Source organism: Protopterus annectens, chromosome 2.part0 (assembly GCF_019279795.1).
Source record: "Protopterus annectens isolate FY-2018-M chromosome 2.part0, PAN1.0, whole genome shotgun sequence".
In the NCBI taxonomy this organism is placed as follows: Eukaryota; Metazoa; Chordata; order Ceratodontiformes; family Protopteridae; genus Protopterus; species Protopterus annectens.
This window is the reverse complement of record NC_056728.1, coordinates 931,031,572-931,054,407: the sequence shown is the minus strand read 5'-3', so window position 1 is coordinate 931,054,407 and position 22,836 is coordinate 931,031,572.

Sequence of the window (22,836 nt, the reverse complement as noted above, 5' to 3'; positions counted from 1 at the left end):
TTGCAAACATTGCCAATGTCTGCTCCTTACATACAGAATGAATCCAGTGAAGTCCCCCCATCTTATTGTTTGTGCCACCATTTCCAAATATGTTATTGTTTGTGCCCCCATTTCCAAATAGAGGACAAAAAGTAGGGGTGAAATGGGGGCACCCCCTGATGAAATCCAAGCTTTCACGAGAACTCTGAGGAAAACCTGCTCACCAATTTAAATACTGCTGTGCAATTCTTGTATATCTCCTACGCTATCATTGTAAACCGGTATGGCATACCTAACCAATCCATTATGGCCCGCAAAAGTCCCAATGAACCCATTCAAAGACTTTCTCTGCATCTGAACTGACTAATAACGGGGATATTTGGCCCTTCTGCCCCTTGATGTATCATATTAGTTTTATTATGTCATCAAAGGTTTGCCTGCCCCAAATAAACCCACACTGATCTTGGTTAATTATTCTTTGTAGAAACTTAGATAATCTGTTATCAAGTATAGCTGTGAATACCTTGTAGTCATCATTTAAAATTTATATTGTTTTGGAATTACTGTTATGTCATTGAGGACCCTATTGAAAAGTCATTACCAAATCTGTACAAGTTTACCTTTAAAATTATTCCAGCACTCTGTAGATAACTCTGTCTAGGCCAGGTAACTTAACCACTGCTTAAGTTGTTAACTGTTCTGAGGTCTCTTCCATTGTTATAGGTTGTATCAAATAGAGCTTCTTTCTCTACCATTTATTTTAGGGATTATTAGATCCAGGAGGAAGCTCTTCACTTTATTTGCCCAAAATTCATCACTTTGCTGACCAAAATGTAATAATCTTTAGTTTTTTACAAAAATGTTTGCTATTATTTCAAACTCATTATGTATCCTCTTTGATGTTTTATCTTTTAACTTAAAAAATATATCTTTACTTTCTGTTGTCTCAGATTTTTGAGCTAAGTATATTTTTGCAGTTTGGGAGAATGTTGAAAGTAAGTCAGTCACAGTGCTGCCTGCTTCCTCTTAAATCGCTCAGATGATCCTCCATTCTTTCTTTGAGATCATTTATTACTCTCATGTTCTTGCCCGTATGTTGAAGTTATCTATTCTAGTCTAAAGGTTAATAGTAAGCATTGTCATGCCATCTCTCCACCTCTGTCTCTTTTATTTTATACCCAAGCCTCGTTTTCGATTCATCCCCGGCAATGTCTAGTATTTTCTTCCAGTCTGACTATATCTGTCCGAAGGTTTACATTTTGTTGCAAATTTTGAAATCTAGCTTGTTCCAGCTAATACAACATGAAACGCCAGTACTCAAGTATTCATTGAGGGGAAGTTTAAACTGAATATATATTGCAGAATGATCTGAAATTAACTTTGTATGTATTTGCACACTTTGAATCAAATATTAATTTTTTTGGTAAAATATATTCTCTCTGTTCTAGAATGACTACTGTATTTCCCAGAATAGTAAGTATATTCCTTTAGATGGCAGCTAACAACACTGAGACTTCTGTGGTGCAATTGTTAATTTTTTAGGACCCTTGCTTACATCTTTTATTAGCTACCAAATTCTAATTTTGTGTCACTGTTAGCATTACATTAGTGGTACACTATTATGTCCAACAGTATATTCCTGAATTCATCATGTCTACTCTTTGGCATGATATAAACATTTGCCATGGTAAGTTTATTTTGCTGCCAGTAGCTTCTAACTATCACTACCAGCATGTGACTTCTTTCCTTTTATTCTTTACGAGTGATTGCTTTATCTAAGTGCTTGGCTACGGTCTTTATTTCTCTTCAAAGTATAAATCATGTACTGCCCCCAGCAGCATTCTGGTTTATGTATTGAAAGGTTTTCAGCTTCTATACCAGTCATTCTGTTTCACTTTGGCTTTAGAGAGCTTCAATATCAGTTAAATTACATTTTCTAATTGTACACTAGGCTTGTTCCCAGAGAGATTAACATTTCCTTTTGACAGTATTATAACATTTACCCCTCTTATGGAGCCAGTGCATAATTACTGCTTAGAGCCTTGCAGCTACCCACTCTGACTTAAAGCCAGTCCAGTGTCATATAACAGTTCCAGAGCCTCTGACTTAACCCTCTTCAAAACAGCTAAGTAGTGTGGCTACTCTTAGTGGTGGTGAGTAAATAAGGTGTCAGTCTGATGTAGCCATCATTTGTTTACCTAACAAACTTCTGGTATCTTTAAAGGCATTTTAGTATGGTAAAAAAAACTTTATTGACGACTTTCTTTACATGTAATTGCATCATTAGAGAAGAGTACATCTACATTTCCTCACTGGCCACCTGCTTAACTGAAGCAGTGGTGCATTGTCTGGTCTCTAGAGAGTTTTTCACAGTTTTAGATAATTGAACCATTTATTTGTGTTTTTCTTTCATTTTTCACTGCAAAACCTGGAATGGGTTTACCAGACATCTTTCTCAGGATTGCCTGGCCATTGCCTTTTTCCTTTTTCTCTCCCATCTCCTGCATTTGGTGTGTTGGGATAGTTTCAAGTTGCAGGTTTGGATATATTTCTTGAGTTCTTTTGGGCTGCCTCCATATTCAGATTTTTTTTCAGTAAAGAAGATTTTTAGAGTTGCTGGGTACAATAGTTTAAAGATGAGGCCTGCAGATGTACAGAGTTAAATGTACCTTCAGAATGTACTACTATTAGTTTGTGTGTAACTAAGTAGTAGTAGTCACAATCCATAAATACCTTATTTCCTTGGAATGTTAACCCTGCACCTTTCTTCCAAAGCAGGGTTAAAGAAGAATCACACCCACAGACTCAAAAAACATGTTTATTTCATCATGGTTTGATGTTTTCTACATGTTAACACTACTCTGGGACTATTTACAGGTTTTTAAATATTTTTATATGTAATTTCTGAGTCTGACCACATGGAGTTTGGCATCTTGAAGTAATTCTAATGTTTTAGTCTGCCTCTAGGTATCCCACAATGCAGTGCTTGTCTGTAAAAAATTACATCATGCAGGCCTCTTTTTCCCTAAAGCTCCTGTCACCGCATTGACTTTACATGCATACACTCTTGTCTTGCAGTCACTTTTAAATAACATTTCATGCCGTTCAATGACTACTTAAAACACAAACAGTGCACGTGCCACAGAACAGACTTTCAAAGTGCTTTTTACTGCTGCTTCTTTTTAGAATGGCTAAACTGTAGTCTTTTGTGAAGCCTGAATTGTACTACTTTGACTCATCTCCCATCCCCCTACTTTACTTCCCTAGCTGTCAAAGTGCTAAAGGTAATTTGAGCTGTTACCTGCTGTGATTGACAGCTCACAGCAGGAGACCTGACTCATGTACTGTTTCCTTGTTCTAGCCTTTACTTTCTGTATGGGTAGGGGAAGGACCAGGGAGCTGTGATATCACAGCATGGATGGGTTTTTAGGACGGTTGTGGTGATGTCAGTTTGGGGAGGGAATTGGCCAGAAAACTACTTGTATTCAGTGGCCTTAATGACATCAATGAATTGGAGACTGCAGCAAGCTTCTCCAGGGAAGGATAAAAGTTTTTTTTAAATTGAAACCACCACAGTACAGTAAGGTACTGTTCTAGTGGAGAGAAACAGTTGATTTAAAATATTTTAAACACTCTATTGTTGTTTATTCATAGCAGGGACAATAAATAGAGAGAAAAGGGACAGAGTAGTTGAGCATTTAATAATAGAATCCAATTGTTGTCCTTTAATAGGTGTTCTTGTAGCTGGTAAATTTGTACCTTTATCAGGATCAGTCTGGGAAATCCCATGCTGAACTGGCCAATATAAAGATGCTGTTTGCTTAGTCAGACAATCCAGACCACAAGCCTAAATTAGTAGACCAGAAAATTACAACAGTTTTGTCCTTCCACTCCCTTTTAGACATTGGAGAATCACAATTCTGTTATCCTGTCCTGTCTTTCAACTCCCATAATTTTTCTTGCATCTCTTTCTGCACTGACTCCATTACCACCGACTGTGTAGTTACACTTTTCTTTTCCACCTTCTGCTGGGCCAGTGTATCACTGGAATGAGTAGGCAAAGTTACCTCAACTGCTTCCATTCGTTTTAGTATAGCCCAAGAAAGTACCACAAATTTCTCTGTCTTTTCCAGCTGTTTAAATGCTGAGGTAGTCCCACCTTTCAATATATGGCTTTGGCTGGGAAATGAAGGCAAGTTCAGTTGCTCTGTGTTTGAGGTAAAGATGCAGTCTGTTTCCTCTTGTCATCCAGATATATTTTAACAAATGTAATTATTTTGGTTGCTTTCCTTAGCAAAATATTTCAGCCATCTATCCATCCAAAAAACATCTTGCTTTTTTCCCACTTTTCTGAGATTTACAAAAGTTCAAGTTACAGGCTTGCTGTTCTTGAACTGTTTTGTAAGTTTCTGTGAGGCCATTTTTGCTTGGGCTAGAGGAAAGTCTCTCTGTTGATCAGTGGCAGTGTAAAACATTGAGCTGCTTCCCTGCCCCCGTGGGAGTGGTTACTGACTTGAAACTGTAGCTTTATTGGCCAAAAGGGGTCATTTCCAAAACTCCTTCATCTTCCTCTCTTAAAACCTAGTTGCCTCGTGGTTTTGGCATCTTTTCAGGCTTGTTGGCTGTTGGTGAAGCACCCACCAAGAAGAGAAAACACTGAGAGAAGAAAGGAGCCACTTTTGAGATTTTAAGTATTTTTCCTCTGTTTATTTGATAAGTTTTTCTGCATAGCTGCCTAGTTTGAGCATTGTCTGGCTTGTTAAACTTGATTTCTGCATCAGTAGCTGTATTTAGAGCACAACCAAAAGCTGTTTACTGAATTTCCTGTTTGCACTTAATTTTAAAATCTTTTTTCTCAAAACTTGCATATTTTCTGTCTTTGACCTAGCACTCTTATGTGGGGTCATTTACTGCACTGTTATAACTTGATATTACTTGTGAACCTTTGCTATTTCTGAAAAAAACAAAACAAAAAAAAATCTTGCTTTTTTCCACTTTTCTGAGATTTAAAAAAGTTCAAGTTACAGGCTTGCTGTTCTTGAACTGTTTTGTAAGTTTCTGTGAGGCCATTTTTGCTTGTGCTAAAGGAAAGTCTCTCTGTTGATCAGTGGCAGTGATAAAAATTGAGCTACTTCCCTGCCCCCCGTGGGAGTGGTTACTGACTTGAAACTGTAGTTTTATTGGCCGTTTTGGGTCAATTCCTAGCTCTTTCCAGCCCCTGCTATCAAGCATGCTTTAGAGTGCTTTAGCGTGATTTAGCACGGAGTTGCCACTAGAGCAGCATCGGGCAGCACTGGTTTAACAAGGTTAAACCTTTTCTGGCTCCATAAAGTCTGTTCTTCATTTTTTCCCTTAGAACTGCTCTACTAGTAATCTAAACAGTATATCCCTTAACTAAAAAGCGCAGCACTTGTTCCTAAAAGCTTTTACTTGTCTTAAAAGCATCTTCTTTTCAGGTTTAGCACTTCTGTATTATACAAAGTCCCTCACTAGCAAACCCCCCCCCCAGGAGTACCCACTTCCTTACTAAGTCCTCTCTTATTCAGTTACACCCCTAACTTCTAAATTTCTCTAGCATGTCGAAGGGCCAGATGCTGGCGTCCTCTCCTGTCCAGTTGGTGAATTTGGGAATATTGAGGCAATGTTACAATTGCCTCATGTACACTGACAACCCTCTCCTCCTCCCACATAACACAAATACTTGCGAGAGATGTAGCCATTTAGCCAAACTGGAGGCTGAGCTCTCTCAACTCAGGACTGGCAAGACCAGACAGGAGGAGAAGGCAACTACACACACCACAAAACCAGTCTCACATAAAGCTATCACAACAATGAATCAAACACATAAACACACAAAGTCATACTCGGAGTCTCTGAGCAAAAATTTACCTAAACAGCAGAGGCCTCCAAAGCAGACATCCAAGCAACTGCCACCTCATGACACACCACAGGCAACACATAAACCACAAAATCAGTGTGCAAAGCAGTCACAGCCCTTAAGGCCAAATACAACACCAAACATACTTGTCATAGGTGACTCCATAGTCAGACACACTGACGTCCCACTCACCAGGCTGAACAAGGAGAGGGTCACAGTAAGCTGCCTATTGGGCACTAGAATCCGCCACATAACACAAGCACTTGGGTCACTCCACAGCAAGTACAAATATGACACAGTCATTGTCCATGCTGGTGTGAACGACCTGAGACGTACCTCCCTGGACTACATGAAAAGAGACATAGAGGAGCTCTCTGATTATGTAGCCCAAGCAGGTATGACCCTGACCCTGAGCAGTATCCTTCCTTCACCAAGAATGATGCCACAACATAGAGACAAGACGATCAGCTTTAACAATTGGCTTAATTTCTGGTGTCATTCAAAGGGGATCCAGTGTCTGTCTGCCTGGGATGACATGCTTGACAAGCCACGCTTACATGAGGGACGGCTTTCACCTGTCACCCTGGGATTCCGGATATTGGCTAAGGCTCTTGCCACCCCATAGTGCCTTTTTAGGCAAGGCTCAAATTCTAAACCTACCACCCTAGAAAACAAAAATGGGAAGAAACTAAGGGTAATGCTGCTCAATGCCAGAAGTCTAAATCTCAAAATGCACGCACTCGAGGCCCTTCTCAGTATGGAGAACATCGATGTCTGTGCTGTGACTGAAACCTGGTTCAAGGCTCCTGAGAGAACCCCGGCACTGTCAGGTTTTACCTCATATCATGCGTTCCGGCCCCAAAACCCGGACCACACCACAAAAGGAGGGGGTGTGTCCATATTCATCAAGGATACCCACACCTCCAGGTTGGTGGCAACGCACGAAGCATCGGAAACCATCCAGGTGCAATTAACCATAGGCAAAACTGCTCTACAATTTGTAGCATGCTACAGGCCACCCTCTCAAACTCAGGAACCCCACACAGCCTTCCTGAAGACACTGGAGGGTATAAATGTGTCTCCAAACACCATTATATTGGGTGACTTCAACTACCCGAATATAGACTGGGAACATTACTCAAGCCCCAACTTTCTAGCCCAAAGGTTCCTGGAGTTCATAAATTCAAATGCCATGGAACAACTAGTCACCGCTCCCACAAGAGGAGAAAATATACTAGATCTCATCATCACAAACATGGGGACAAAATGCTCCACACCGAAGTATATCCCTCATTGGTGAGATCAGATCACAAACTTATCTCACTGGAAATCCACATCCCGCCCCACCCCAAACAAAAGACCACAGTGAAGAACTTCTCTAAAGCAAACTTCACACTACTCAAGACTGGTGTGGTATCCTTCAAGGCCCCGAGCCAGTGGAAACCACAACCCAAGCTGCGGAAGCCCTTACAAATGCCTTCTACGAACACCTCCAGGACTGCATGGATCAGGCAATCCCTAATAAAACCAAGACTCTTTCCACCAAGGGCAAACGTCCAGTCTGGTGGACCCCAGTCATAAACAAACTTTACAATAAGAGGAGAAAGCTGTTACATGATAGAGCAAAATCCATAAAAGAGAAGACACCCTTGATCATTATTAGTAACAAAATACGAGCACTCATAAAATCATCCAAGGCCAACTGAGAGAAAAATTGCAATAGATTCAAAAGACAATCATAAGGCCTTCTTCAGCTATGTTAGAAACCTGGGTGGAAACTCCCAGATATGCGCAGAATTAGTCCAAAATGATACAAAAATCACTGAACCCACAGACATTGCCAACATACTGGCAGACAGGTTCAGTGCAAACTTCAACCCCCTCTCCCCCCCAAAAGGAGAGATAACTATCCCAGCGGAGTGTAGCCTCCCAGACATCTCAAATGCGCAGGTGAAAGCTGATCTCTCTAAAGCTAAAAACACAGCATCAATGGGACCGGATGGTGTCCCCGGCTGTGTGCTACACGAACTCAACGAGGAACTAAACCTGCATATAAGGCAGCTGTTTAATGTTAGCCTTACCACAGGATATGTGCCCAAGGAGTGGCGTATGGCAACTGTGGTCCCACTTCACAAAGGCGGTACCTCTACGGACCCTGGTAATTACCCCCCATAAGCTTAACAAGCCTGGTCTGCAAAGCTATGGAGAGGATCATAATGGAACTCATAAACAAAGACATAGGGGACTTGCAGACATTGGACCCGACCCAGTTTGGCTTTGTCAAGGGCAGATCATGCCTTTTGAACTTGGTTGACTTCTTCGAAACAGTCACCAAGGCCATTGATGAGGGAAAGGCAGTCCATACAGCCTACCTTGACCTTGCAAAAGCTTTCGACACAATACCCCACTCGGGTATTATAGAGAAACTTACCAGCTTAAATGTAAACCCATATGTCACAAGATGCTTTGCAAACTGGCTAAAGGACAGAACCCACAGGGTTAGAGTTGCTGGCGCCATGTCAGACTCCAAGCCGGTCACAAGTGGTGTCCCACAGGGCTCAGTCCTTGGCCCCCTGTTGTTCGGCATCTACTTCTCAGAAGTACAGGCAAACATAGGAGGACTATGGCTGACAAAGTTTGCAGACGACTGCAAACTGGGCGCCATAGTGGAAAGTACATCGGACACAGATATCCTTCAGAGGGGTCTCACGGAAACTGATAATTGGTGCCAGAGCCATGGCCTGAAGTTAAATGCCAAAAAATGTATAGTCATACCCTTCAGGAAAAACAAGGTAACCCCAAGCTACCATATAGGTGGCAATCCATTAAGCACAGAAGAGGTTATCAGGGACCTGGGGACCCAGGTTGACAGTGGCCTTTCTTTTGACACTCATTGCTAAAGTGGTTAGAAAGACCTTCTACATTGCCCACCTGATCATGAAGGGATTCACATCCAGATCAAGTGAGGTCATTGTTCCTCTGTACTCTTCACTTATCAGACCAATGATCGAGTACAATGCCCCATTCGGGATGTATCTCACCCGACACCTGCAGCAATTGGAGAGACCCCAAAAGTTCCTCACCAAAAGGATAAAGGGACTCCAAAATCTGTCATATGCTGCCAGACTGAAGAAACTCCAGCTCTATTCAGTCACATACCGCCTGCTCAGAGGTGACCTGTGCCTGACATACAAGGCCATGTCCAACCCGGAATTAATGGACATGCTCCACCTCAAAAATCCAAATCTACCAGATCCACTAGAGCAAGCGACTTAAACCTTAGCACGGATATAAATAGGACATGCTGGAGGGATAGATTTGTCACCCAGAGATTCCCTATGCTGTGGAATAAAATCCCAGTCCATGTGAGGCAGAGCACCTCGCTGGCTCTGTTCAAGAGAAATCTTGACCGGTGGATGGGAGATCGTAGGTTTACCCCGGGAATCATCTCTGTGTCACTGCTGGACAGAGGCACAACAAACTAATGGGCACTGTATTTTTTAACATAAGGGGTGGCGTAAGCCATAAAACTTTGGGCTAGGCTTATAAATGCCTTAGGGCAGATAGCCTAGTATAAACCTATGAACCTATCCATAACCCCCTTTTCACCTGAAGTTCTTTGTAAAAACAGCTTTATTAACAAGAAACTAAAAATCCATGCTGACTTTGCTCAACATAAAATAAAGGGTTGACTCTTTATAACAGAAACATTTCTTCCAGCTTGCAGACAGAATCAAAGTCCTACAAGCTGTACCCACCTAGCTTGGTGTTCTTTATGGGTGCAACAAATGTCTATTGCTTCAGGTTTAAACAAATGCTACAATACTTCTGGTGCTGAGTAAAAGCAAAGCTAAAATACAGTCCTTATTCTCAGGGCAGATATGAAAATCACCAGGACTTTCTTGCAGTTAGCTGATTTCTCGGACTGGGCTCTTGCCAGAGCAAAAACACTTGTCTCCAGTCTGATGTTCACAAACACTTCCAGACTCCTTAGGAATCATTTTGTCTTCTATATTGTTCTCTAATATGGGCTTAGTAACCCCTCCTTCCTTAAGTGTCATTTTACACAGGGTATTGTACAGGACTTCATATATTTTCAAAAGCTTTAAAAACAGATCTGAAACAATGTTATTCTTAGAAAAACAAATTATACTTTTATACTCGTTTTATGTAAAAACTATCACATTGTACTGCATTTGATCCCCTCCAGCTGGAAGCCAATGGCTTTAATCCTTATAGATGGTCTACATGCCCATGACAGATTATCTGCATTATGGTGGTTGACACTGGAGTGATGCTCTCTTTTAAAGCAGAATAGTTGAAGGGGTTCTACAAAACAGAATTTGGGACTACTAATGCCTGCTAACTCTAGCCTTAATTCTAACCCTGCCCGTATCTCTAACTGTAATCCTAACCGTGCCCCTATCCTTAAGCCTGCACTACTGTTTACTATACAGAAACCCTTTCTGCAACGCTGTCACTCCACAAGACACTCAGACACACATCACATGCAACAACACACACAAAATAGTATATCTTACCTTACCTAGTCCTTACTCTGACTGTATTTCACATCACATCGTAGACTGTATTATGTTAACCCTAAACTGCAAAACTTTGCAGACTCGCTTACATCCTGCTTGCACATACACTGCAAACAACATCACACATGCACAACACTAATTCTATCCTCTACCCTAGCCCTTACCCTAACACACAAACACACACTCACTCACTCTCACACACTGTCATAGACTAATGCTAAAACTGTCAGTAAATCCATCAATCTGCATTTGCCCTTCCCAACTGAACTTCCTGTTTTTAATGCTGCACACTCAGTATAACTCCCACACACTGCATTCTGTTGACAACATGACTAGTTGACAGAGTCTGTGATCCTTATCGGCAGAAAAAAGACAGAAAATCCACCCAAGGATGGCCAATCAATGAAATCCACAAGTGTTCCAATTAAAATGTAGTCCTTTAATACGAATAAAACTTTGACTTGAAAATAAAATGAAAAATAAAAAAGCTCAAAACTGTCCCTTGAAGATATCTGATAAGTGCTTTTGACTGTTGTCTTCCTCAGATCGTATAAGACATTAGGGACTTCCATTTCCTTTTATATATGAAGTTCTATACTGTTTGACCAATCACCATTGATGAATACTTGGCAACATCCAATCCTATGTTGTTTTCTCAAGATTAATTTGCATGTAATCAACTCTATGCTTCTGTTTCCCGCCTTTATTGAGTATGTAAATTAGATGTTCCAGTCCTTCATTTTGATTGGATGTATATTGTGTTATTGATGATAATGTGAGCAAAGTGAGTATTACTCTTCCATTTTCATAGGTTCATAGGTTCATAGGTTCATACTAGGCTATCTGCCCGAGGGCATTTACAAGCCTAGCCCATAGTTTTGTGGCTTAAGCCACCCCTTTAGTATGGGGAACTATACCCATTATTTTGCTGTGCCTCTGTTGAGCAGTGACACTGAGGTAATCCCTGGGGTATATCTGCGATCTCCCATCCATTGGTCAAGATTTGTCTTGAACAAGGCCAGCGAGGTGCTCTGCCTCACATATACCGGGATTTTATTCCACAGCATAGGGAGTCTTTGGGTGATGAATCTATCCCTCCAGCACGTCCTATTTATAGCCGTATCGAGGTTTAAGTCTCCCGCACTTGTGGCTCTGACGGATCTAGATTTTTTGAGGTGAAGCATATTCATCAAATCTGGGTTTGACATGGCCTTGTATGTTAGGCAAAGGTCACCTCTGAGCAAGCGTGGCGACTGAATAGAGCTGGAGTTCTTTCAGTCGGGCAGCATAGGACAGATGTTTGAGACCCTTTATCCTTTTGGTGAGGAACTTTTGTGGCCTCTCCAGCTGCTGCAAGTGTCGGGTCAGATACATTCCGAATGGGGCATTGTATTCAATCATTGGTCTGATGAGTGATGAGTATAGGGAGACTATGACCTCCCTTGATCTAGATGAGAATCCCTTCATGATAAGGTGGGCAATGTAGAAGGTCTTCCTAACTACTTTAGCTACATGGGTGTCGAATGACAGACTACTATCAACCTGGGTCCCCAGGTCCCTGATAACTTCTTCTGTACTCAGTGGATTGCCACCTATTTGGTAGCTAGGAGTAACCTTGTTTTACCCGAAGGGTATGAATATGCATTTTTGGTATTTAACTTTAGGCCATGGCTCTGGCACCAGTTATCCGTTTCTGTGAGACCCTTCTGAAGGATATCTGTGTCAGATGTGTTTTCTACTATGGCGCCCAGTTTGCAGTCATCTGCAAACTTTGTCAGCCATAACCCTCCTGTGTTTGCTTGTACTGGAAAAGTAGATGCCAAACAAGAGTGGGCCCAGGACTGAGCCCTGTGGTACACCACTTGTGACAGGCTTTGAGTCTGACATGGCGCCAGCAACTCTGACCCTGTGGGTTCTGTCACTCAGCCAGTTTGCAACCCATCTTGTGATGTATGGGTTAACATTTAAGCTGATGAGTTTTTCAATGATACCCGAGTGGGGTATTGTCTCAAAGGCCTTAGCCAGATCGAGGTAGGCTGTATGGACTGCCTTTCCCTCATCAATGGCTTTGGTGACTGTTTCGAAAAAGTCAACCAAGTTTAGAAGGCATGATCTGCCTTTGACAAAGCCAAACTGGGATGGATCCAAAGTCTGCAAATTCCCTATGTCTTTATTTATGAGGTCCATTATGATCCTCTCCATGGCTTTGCAGATAAGGCTTGTCAAGCTAATGGGACGGTAATTTCCAGGGTCGGTGGAGGCACCGCCTTTGTGAAGTGGGACCACAGTTGCAGTGCGCCACTCCTGGAACGTATCCAGAGGTAAGACTATGATTAAACAGCTGTCCTAGCTGTGGGTTTAATTCTGTTGAGTTCGTGGAGCACACAGCCGGGGACACCATCAGGTCCCATGGATGCTGTGTTTTTGCTTTGGAGAGAGCAGTTCTCACTTGGGCGTTGGAGATGTTTGGGGGCTGCAATCGCTGGTATAGATATCTCTCCTTTGGGGAGGGGAGAAGTTTGCACTGAACCTGTCAGCCAGTATGTTGGCAATGTCTGTAGGATCAGTAATCTTCACATCATTTTGAACTAGTTCTGAGCATATCTGGGAGTTTCCTCCCAGGTTTCTAACATAGCTAAAGAAGGCCTTATGATTGTCTTTTGAGTCTTTAGCTATTTTTCTCTCAAAATTTGCTTTGGATGATTTTATGAGAGCTCTTAGTTTTTACTTATAGTGATCAAGGGTGTCTTACCTTTTAAGGATTTTGCTCTATCTTGTAGTAGCTTCCTCCTTTTGTTGTAGAGTTTGTTTATGGCTGGGGTCCACCAGAGTGGATGCTTGCCTTTGGTACAAAGAGTCTTTGTTTTGCTTGGGATTGCCTTATCCATGCAGTCCTGCAGGTGCTGGTAGAAGGCATTTGTAAGTGATTCAGCGGCTTGAGTACTGTTTTCCGTCGGCTCGGGGGCCTTAAAGGAGACCACACTAGTCTTTAGAAGTGTGAAGTCGGCTTTCGAGAAGTTCTTTACTGTGGTCTTTTTTATTTCAGGTGGGGGTGGGATGAGGACCTCCAGCGAGATTAGTTTGTGATCTGATCTCACCAGTGAGGGGTATACTTTAATTCTCAAGACCAATGACAGGTGGTGCTGTTCTAAATGATGTAGTGTCCATAAGTGAATAGAAGCATTCATAAACACTCCAAATATTAAATCTTCGAAGAAATTTGTGAATATAACTTTCTATTCATTACAATGCTATGCAGGTATGATGGATCTTTACCTGCATAATCAAAATAATGTCACTTAAAATTATGGATTTACAATAAATATCCTTCAACTAAATTATATCACATTTCGAAAAATACAACCAATGCCTGCTTCAGATGTTATCTCTAAATACTAAAGTCTTGCCAAAAACAGGAAAGCATGTGAATAGAACAGCAAAGCTAACTGTTCACTTTCCAATCTCTTTCAAACAAATGAGGGAAATTACTTCCCTTTTTTTATAAATATTTTAGTTCTTTCACCTAACAGCAAAGACTTTGATTTTGTCACTGAAAGTGACTTCAACATGTATTAAACCACTGGTAGCATGTTCTTATTTGTCATTTAATCATTAATGTAAGAGTTCATTCCTTTTACCAATAAAAAATATATAAAATATGAGGAAAATTATGTTGTTCGATAAGCAAGCAGTATAATATCCTTTAGCAATGGCCAGAATAAATTTGGTCTTAATCAGGTAAAATTCACTTGTTGTTACCATCATCAGACAAAATTCAAATTACAGGTTTGTCATATAGATGGCGCAATAGTTTAGTTGTTATATACTTCTTCTGTTCTTAAATATGAAAGTAACTTTCATCATTATATTCTCTTCATTCCTTAATATAAGGATGTATTCCTTTTTATTAATAAAGATATGAAGAAGTTGATGTTGGCCAATAAGCGGGCAATGAAATGTCCTTTGACAAAAGCTGAAAAATGACTTTGGTCTCAGTCAGATAATGCTCACATAGTATTGTCTTTCAGTTGACTTTAAAGTTGTAAGTTTATAGATGGCACAGTGGATTAACTACACTTTACATCTTCTTTTCTTTAAAACAGGTTTAAGGGGGGACTATGCTATTTAAACCAGGGGGTTGATCTGCCCTCAGGTTAATAATCCATTTTGTTTCTTTCAGCTCTGTCAAAGTCTCAATGTCCCCTTTGCGTGGACCAGAGAAAGCTCTATCAATGACTTTAAATAGAAACTTGTGATTTTTATTAATAACAACATGTGCCAACGCATTATGTATTTCCTTGTTCTTAATATCCAATTGATGTCTCTGTACCCTTCTTTTGAAGCATTGGTTAGTTTTTCCTATATAGAATGATGTACAAACCTCACAGGTAGCTAAATATACAACATCCAAGGTTGTACATGTTGCTTTGATGCTAAAAATATAGTCTTTCCCTGTAACCAGATGTGTAAAGTGGTATCTGTGTGTGTGGGTGGGTGTATGTATGTATATATATATATATATATATATATATATATATATCTAGAGAGAGAGAAAGTTACACTACTTTTTTGTCAACTTCTTCCAAATTTAGTGCATGTAATGTGTGCGATTGGCAGCTTGAGGGAATGCCAATTTGGCTGGCTCATTCATGTGGTGATGCATTTTGTGTGTGTGTGTCTCTGTGTGTAGCAGGGGGACGTCATTGTTAGAGTTGGGGGTAGTTATGGGGTTAGATTTAGGGTTGTGTGTATGTGTGTGTGTGTGTGTGTGTGTGTGTGTGTGTTTTAGGGTAAGAGGAAATATTAGATAAAGGGATAGCTTTAGTTTCTGTGTTATTTATTCTGTGTAAGAGTATTTGCAGGTTAGGGTTAGACTTAGAGTAAGGCAAAGGAATAGATTTAGGGTTGTGTGTCGGTGTTAAGTGTCCAAGCTATCTTGTGTAATGGCAGTGTTGTAGAAAGGGTTTTTCTAAGGTAAGTTGTCCTGGCCTATTTGCAATGTGTCCTAACCCTAACCTTGCTCCTTACCCCCAACTGTGCACCTTACCTTAGAAAAATCCTTTCCTTTAAATTACAGACAAATTTGACCTGAATTTGTGTAGGGTTATGGTATGTCAATTGGAAAGGGAAATTTGTTTCTTTTTTTCAATTTACAGGTGTTCTGGAAATGTTTTTTTTGCAAAAGCACTTACTGTGTTTTATTTTGTATGTTCTGCAGTGTTTTATTAAATTTCTCTGCCTGTACAGCATTGTCACTTCTTTTTTGTATGTTGTTGTTGCGTCTTTCGGCTTTTCCCGGTTAGGGGTCGCCACAGTGGAACTCCGGTCCGCTAATGATTGGCAGTAGATTTTTACATGCTGGCTTGCCGGGCCTAATGCACAACCTTCAATGAAGGAACGCCCATTCACACATGTCGCCACCCAGAAGACGCTCTAACTGAGAATCGAAAGTGCAACGTCTAACTGTGAGGCAACAACGCTACCGCAGCACCACCACTGCAGTTTTATATATGTTCTGGAAATGATGTTTGTGATAAACATTCAGCATGTTATGGTCGATCATTTAAATGTCAGCCATTTAGCATGTTATATATATCTGTAATAAAATGGCACCAGACTTAAGATCACTACACTAATGAACGACACTCTAAATGTCAATCAAGATTGAGCTATCTTGGGGATCCACCTACCAAAGTAGTGCTCTTTCCCCAAAAATAGTGCATCTCATCTGAGGGTACCAGGAGCCCTGCAAAAAAGATTTTTTTAATGGTCCTGCTGTCCCATTTGGGAATCACATTTCAGTGATTCTAACAGACTGTGATCAATCTTCTGTGTCTCGATAGCAGTAATACTAGTTTCATTAGAGACCCTAATAAAAAAATGCAGGGCAACTTATTTTCTAAGCTTAAATAAAAAAAAACAAAAGTAACCACAGTGTAAAATACAACTAAAAATAGTCCAAAGCATACACTGAAACAGTAGGAAACACTTTCAGTCAGCCAAACTCTTCAGTCCAAGCTGTTTTTATTCTTCCAACATACAAAAATAGAGATTGAGCGCTTTCATCCCCTGAAAATGGGGACTTCATCAGAATCTAACTGCACTCCATAGTACATCCTTTAAATACCTCATAAGTACTGTGTATTTTAGTCTGTGTGTGGGGGGGGTTCAACTACACAGTATATATATATATATATATATATATATATATGTGTGTGTTTTAAAGTAAATCAGTGGATAAAATGTGGTTGATTTTTTATCTTAAGCAATTTTTAAGTTTACATTTGATGAATGTCTTGGAATTTGAAAAAAATCTTTTTTTATAAATGATGTTTGTTAAAATGTTCTTGTGTCAAAAGGTGTTTGTAGTGCATTTCATTTGAGCATTAAGATAGTGGTATCTTTAAAGGATTGTGAAGGGTGACACCACTCATTTTTAACAGTATTTAAAGACTGTACTATGGAGTGCAGTTAGATTCTGATGAAGTCCCCAGTTTCAGAAGATGAAAGAGCTCAATCTGTGTTTTTGTATGGTGGAAGAATAAAAACAGCTTGGACTGAAGAATTTGGCTGACTGAAAGTTTCTCCTACTGCTTCACAGTGTAATTTGGAAGAATAAAAACAGCTTTACTGAAGCGTTTGGCTGACTGAAAGTGCCGCCTACTGCTTCACAGTGTATGCTTTGGACTTTTTTTTAGTTATATTTTCTAAGCTTAGTATTACCCTCTATGCCATGGTGGACACTACAGCAAAATATTAGATCTTGTAGGAATAGAGAGGCCGTCTGCCTTCAGCACTGGGCCTCACAACATCTGTGGTCAGTCTGTAATTTCTCTGTAATGCTAACCAGGTCTGGTAACATTGCTGAAAGTTTTCATAACGTCTGTTTTCAGGATGAAAGTGCTTAACTGAATTAAACATTTTTATGAGCTTTTATTCATCTGGTTGCTAGGTATTGTTGGAGGAACTAAGGGAACTTGTGTGGTTATTGCTGTTTTATTTCACATAATGGCACTGTATTTTTTGTGGTTATGTGAATACTGCTCACATGTGTTTTTCTCTCTCACATAATTATTTTTCTCTTTATTCCCTGATATCATTTAGGTATCAGTTTTGCATATTTTGATGTGTTATGTGAGCATTTAGAAATAAAAGAGGATCTGTATGAGTTTGTTATTCTGAATCCTAAATGGGACAGTTTTCTCTTTTTGTGGCTAGTTTTAAATAACATTAGATCTCTGCATTTGCTGTTAGGCTTGCTCTTTTAGTCTAGAAGTTCATATTTATGTTTAGGAATTAAATAAAAAGGGTAAGAGAAAAAGAAATTATTCAAATGTGCTTTCATGTCTACAGATTCTGACTCCACTTTTGTGTTCAGGAAGAACGCAGCATTTTTATAGCAAACTTTTTATATCACAGATTTCTTTTTGTGGACAGACTTTTGGGTTCTAACCATATAGTGGGTGTATATCACAAACTTGAAAGCTGAGAATATCGAAGCTAAAAACCTCAAACTGCAAACCTTGAAACCTGAAAACATTGAAGCGTAAAGCGGAGATCACCATAGAGTGCTGGAAGGGAAGATTTCCCTTTACTGCACTGTAGTGCGATCTCGGAGTTTGTATATTTAAATAGCGGGAGTGTGTGGGGATGCAGGGGGGGCAAGCCCCCCTGCATAGAGTGTTTTTTGTGTTGTTTTTGGATGTGTACTGTTTTTTCCCCCCACGTTCAATGTTTTCTGGTTTCGAGGTTTCCAGTTCGAGGTTTGGAGCTTCGATATTCTTTGCTGTTGATTATCTGATATAAACCCCATATAGTAGGGTAAGGTAAAATTGATAGTCCAGGGAGACATTTCATTCAACCAGATGTTTTATAGGTCAGTCCTGTTTGCTCGGGGCAGATCTTCTGCAGTGTGATGACTTTTCCTTTCCCCTTGCATCTTTGGGCTGAGAAAGACTTGTATCACCATTTACCAATAATATGTCCATCAATCCTGCGTGAGTCTTTGATTCAGAACCAGGGGCAGAATTCATCAGTCTGAAGTAATTTTAATAAGCCTTCTTCAGTGACTTTTGTTTGGCTGTGCTGCTGAATTTTAGTTTGTCCATTTTTGTTTCATATCAGTTTCCAAAAGCATCCATGTCTACTCAAGCCATTGTAGCCCTTTTTGGAGGAGGCTAATAAAAATATTGCAAAAGGAGAGTTCTCTTTCACCTGACAAGATTAGGTTATTTTTATCACTACTTTCTGATCTCAGTTGTCTCTGTGCCCTCTCTTTCCTTAGAGTTGCTGCTTGGCTGTATTGCATATGTGTAAATATATTGAATCAGAGAAGGTAGCAAATAGGCAATCACTGGGAATCATAAAGGTTACCACTAAGTGTACACTTTCTGTGTTCAAGAACACCACTACAACATTGCTTGTGCTGCCTATTCACTCCAAAAGGCCACAATAAGTGTACACTTAGTGTAGACTTACTGGTAACCTTTGTGAATCCCAGCCAATGTTTTGTTTTTTGTATGAGATTCCACTGCATGGTAAGGAGATGAAGAGAAACGTTTGTTGTCAAATTATTCCTGACTAATTTCAGTCAAGACAGTAACAGCATATAGAAATTTTTCATTAGGACCATGTCCATTATTGCTGCCACAGAAATGTTTTTGATTAGATAGGAAATAAAAAAAGCATGCAAAAAATGCATTCTTAAGATCCAGTATATCGATATATTATAACTGTAATTGTCTTAATATTGCTACAACTCAAGTTACCTAGGTTGCACTGCATCTGAAGTGTTTGTGTGTTTTAGCTGCTTTTCTGTATATATAGACTTCTCTGTTTCTTTAACTAAATAAGCTCTGCAAAGTTGTTTTATTGCATTCCTGCCTGTATTTCTGAGTTTTTTTGCACTTTTAAAGTTTGTTTTTGCTTAGTTTAACTGGTGTGCTAGCCGAATTAAAGCAGTTACTGTGTTTCTGTACCTAATTTCTGCTACTCTGTAAAAAAAAAAAAAATCCTTGTTTCCCGCCTTTACTGAACTAGAATAGTCCAGTCTTCAGGTATTGCTTATCTCTGGGCTGTGTCATAGTTCCTGTGTTGCCCATATCCTTATTTGGATAGGGGGAAGCTTCTTTGTTCACCAGTGAGAGTGGGGAGCTCTGAGCAGCCTATCTGTCCCTTGAGGAGTGGTTCCAGCCCAGTGACCTGTAGCTTATTGGATGTTTTGGGCCATTTCCTGTCTCTTCTAACCCCCTGCTTTAAAGCCAGCTTTAGCGAGCTTTTGCGCTTGAAATTTAAAGTTTGTTCTGTTTGTTGCATTTACCTGTTGAGGCTACACACTCAAGTGCGCTAGCCTGTGTTACATATTTATTGCATTTTCCTGCTGTTTGTTGCAAAAAAAAGAAAGAAAAACAAAAAAAAATGATCCTTGTTTCCCGCCATTCCTGACTTAGAGTAATCCAAATACAGGCATTGCTGTATTCTGGACTTTTGAAAAGTTCCTGTGTTGCTCACTTCATTTCTTGGATAAAGGGGGGCTTCTTTGTTCACCAATGGCAGTGGGGAGCTTAGAGCAGCCTATCTACCCCTGGAGGAGTGTTCCCAGCGCAAGAATATGATAGTCTATTGGCCGTTTTGGGCCAGTTTCTAGCTCTTTCAAGTCCCCCCTGTATAAAACCCGCTTTGGCGCGGTTTTTGCGCTTGTTACTACTCAGCCAAGCTCCTTGTGGTCCTGCAGAGTGGTGCTAGCAGCAGAGAGGCCAGAAAAGCGACTGCTAACCTGATAAAAGTGTTTGTTTTCCTGCTACTACCTGGGTGACTGTCCGATATAGCTAAACTGCATGTATTTCTGCTTCTTGAACTGTTTTAAACTGTTTAAAGTTGTTTTTGCACCTGCACTTTTAAAGTTTGTCCTGTTTGTTGCATTTACCTGTTGAGGCTACACACTCAAGTGCGCTAGCCTGTGTTACATATTTATTGCATTTTCCTACTGTTTGTTGCAAAAAAGAAAAAAAAAATTATCCTTGTTTCCAGTCTTTTCTGACCTAGAGTAGTCCAAATACAGGCTTTGCTGTATTCTGGACTTTTGGAAAGTTCCTGTGTTGCCCATTTCCTTTCTTGTATAAAGGGAGGCTTCTTTGTTCACCAGTGGCAGTGGGGAGCTTAGAGCAGCCTATATATCCCTGGAGGAGTGTTCCTAGCACAAGAATCTGGTAGTCTATTGGCTGTTTTGGGTCAATTTCTAGCTCTTTGAAGTCCCCCCTGTATAAAACCCGCTTTAGCGCGATTTTGCACATAGCGCAGCATCGGGCAGCTCCGCTTAATTGGGTTTAAACCATTCTCAGCTCCACAAAGTCTGCTCTTCACTTTTTCCCTTAGAACTGATCTAGTTCTCATAATAAACACCTTATTCCTACTCTAAAGCCTGGCACTTGCTCACTAAAGCAATTATATAAGTCAGTACTAAAAAATTAAAAGCACTACACCCTCACAAACTCCCCTTGAGTACCTTGTTCCCCATTGGCCCTTTTTTCAATTGTAAAGGAATTCCCAATTCTATTCTAGCATGTCCAAAGGTCAGTTGTCAATTTCCTGTCCAGTCCAGCTGGTGAATCTGGGAATCTTGAGGCAATGTTACAACTGCCTCATGTACACATACAACCCTCTCCTCCTCCCAACAAATTCCAACACATGTGAGAGATGCAACCATATAGCCAAACTGGAGGCTAAGCTCTCTCAACTCAGTACTGGTGTAACCAGTCAGGAGGAGAAGGAAACCACACTCACTACAATTCCAGTCTCACATAGACCTACCACGACAGCAAACCAAACACATAAACACACAAAAACATACTCGGAGGCTCTAAATAAAAATCTGCCTAAGTAACAGAGACCACCAAAGCAGACACCCAAGCAACCGCTACCCCAAAACAAAACACGTGCAATACATAGCTCACAAAACCAGTGTGCCGAACAGTCACAGCCCTTAAGGCTAAACAACACACCTGATACACTTGTAATAGGTGACTCTATCGTCAGGCACACTGACGTCCCGCTCACCAGGCTGAACAAGGAGAAGGTCACGGTGAGCTGCCTGTCGGGCGCTAGGATCCGCCACATAATACAAGCACTCAGGTCACTCCAAGGCAAGTACAAATATGACTCAGTCATTGTCCATATTGGTGTGAATGAAATGAGACGTACCTCCCTGGACTACATGAAAAGAGACATAGAGGAGCTCTCTGAGCATGTAGCCCAGGCCGGTATGACCCTGACCTTGAGTAGCATCTTACCCTCACCAAGAATGATGCCACAATATGAAGACAAGATGATCAATTTCAACAATTGGCTTAAGTATTGGTGTCATTCAAAGGGGATCCAATGCCTGTCAGCCTGGGATGACATGCTCGACAAGCCACGATGCTTCGCTAGGGACGGCTTGCACCTCTCACCCCTGGGCTTTCGGATATTGGCAAAGGCTGTTGCCACCCCCATAGTGCCTTTTTTAGGCAAGGCTCAAAAGACAAACCCACCTCCATAGGTATCACAAGGGATAAGAAACGAAGAGTAATGCTACTCAATGCCAGAAGTCTAAACCTCAAGATGCACGCACTCGAAACTCTCCTTAGCATGGAGAACATCGATATCTGTGCAGTAACAGAAACCTGGTTCAAGGCTGTCGAGAGCACCCCAGCACTACCAGGTTATACCTCATACCATGTTTTTCGGCCCCAAAACTTGGACTGAACCACAAAAGGAGGGGGGAGTATCAATGTTTGTCAAAGATACCCACACCTCCAGGTTGGTGGCACAGCACGAAGCATCAGAGACTATCCATGTGCAACTAACAGTGGGTAAAACTGCCTTCCAGTTTATAGCCTGCAACAGACCACCCTCCCAAACCCAGGAACCCCACTTGGCCTTCCTGAGAACACTGGAAAATATGAAGGTCTCTCCAAACACCATTATATTGGGTGACTTCAACTACCCAAACATAGACTGGGAGCATTACTCTAGCTCCAACACCCTAGCCCAAAGGTTCCTAGAATTTATAAACTCAAATGCTATGGAACAACTTGTTACCACTCCCACAAGAGGGGAAAACATACTGGACCTGATCATCACCAACATGGGGACTCTATGCTCCAGACCAGAAGTGTATCCCTCACTGGTAAGATCAGACCATAAACTAATGTCACTAGATATTCACATCCCGACAACAGCCCCTGCCCAGAAAACCACAGTGAAAAACTTCTCTAAAGCAAATTTCACACTCCTCAAAACCAAGGTGGAATCCTTCAAAGCCGCTGGGCCTGTGGAAAATATGGCCCAGAGCCCAGAATCCTTTATAAACGCATTCTATGAACACCTTCAGGAATGCATGGATCATGCAATCCCAAACAAAACCAAGACCCAATCCTCCAAAGGCAGGCATCCTGT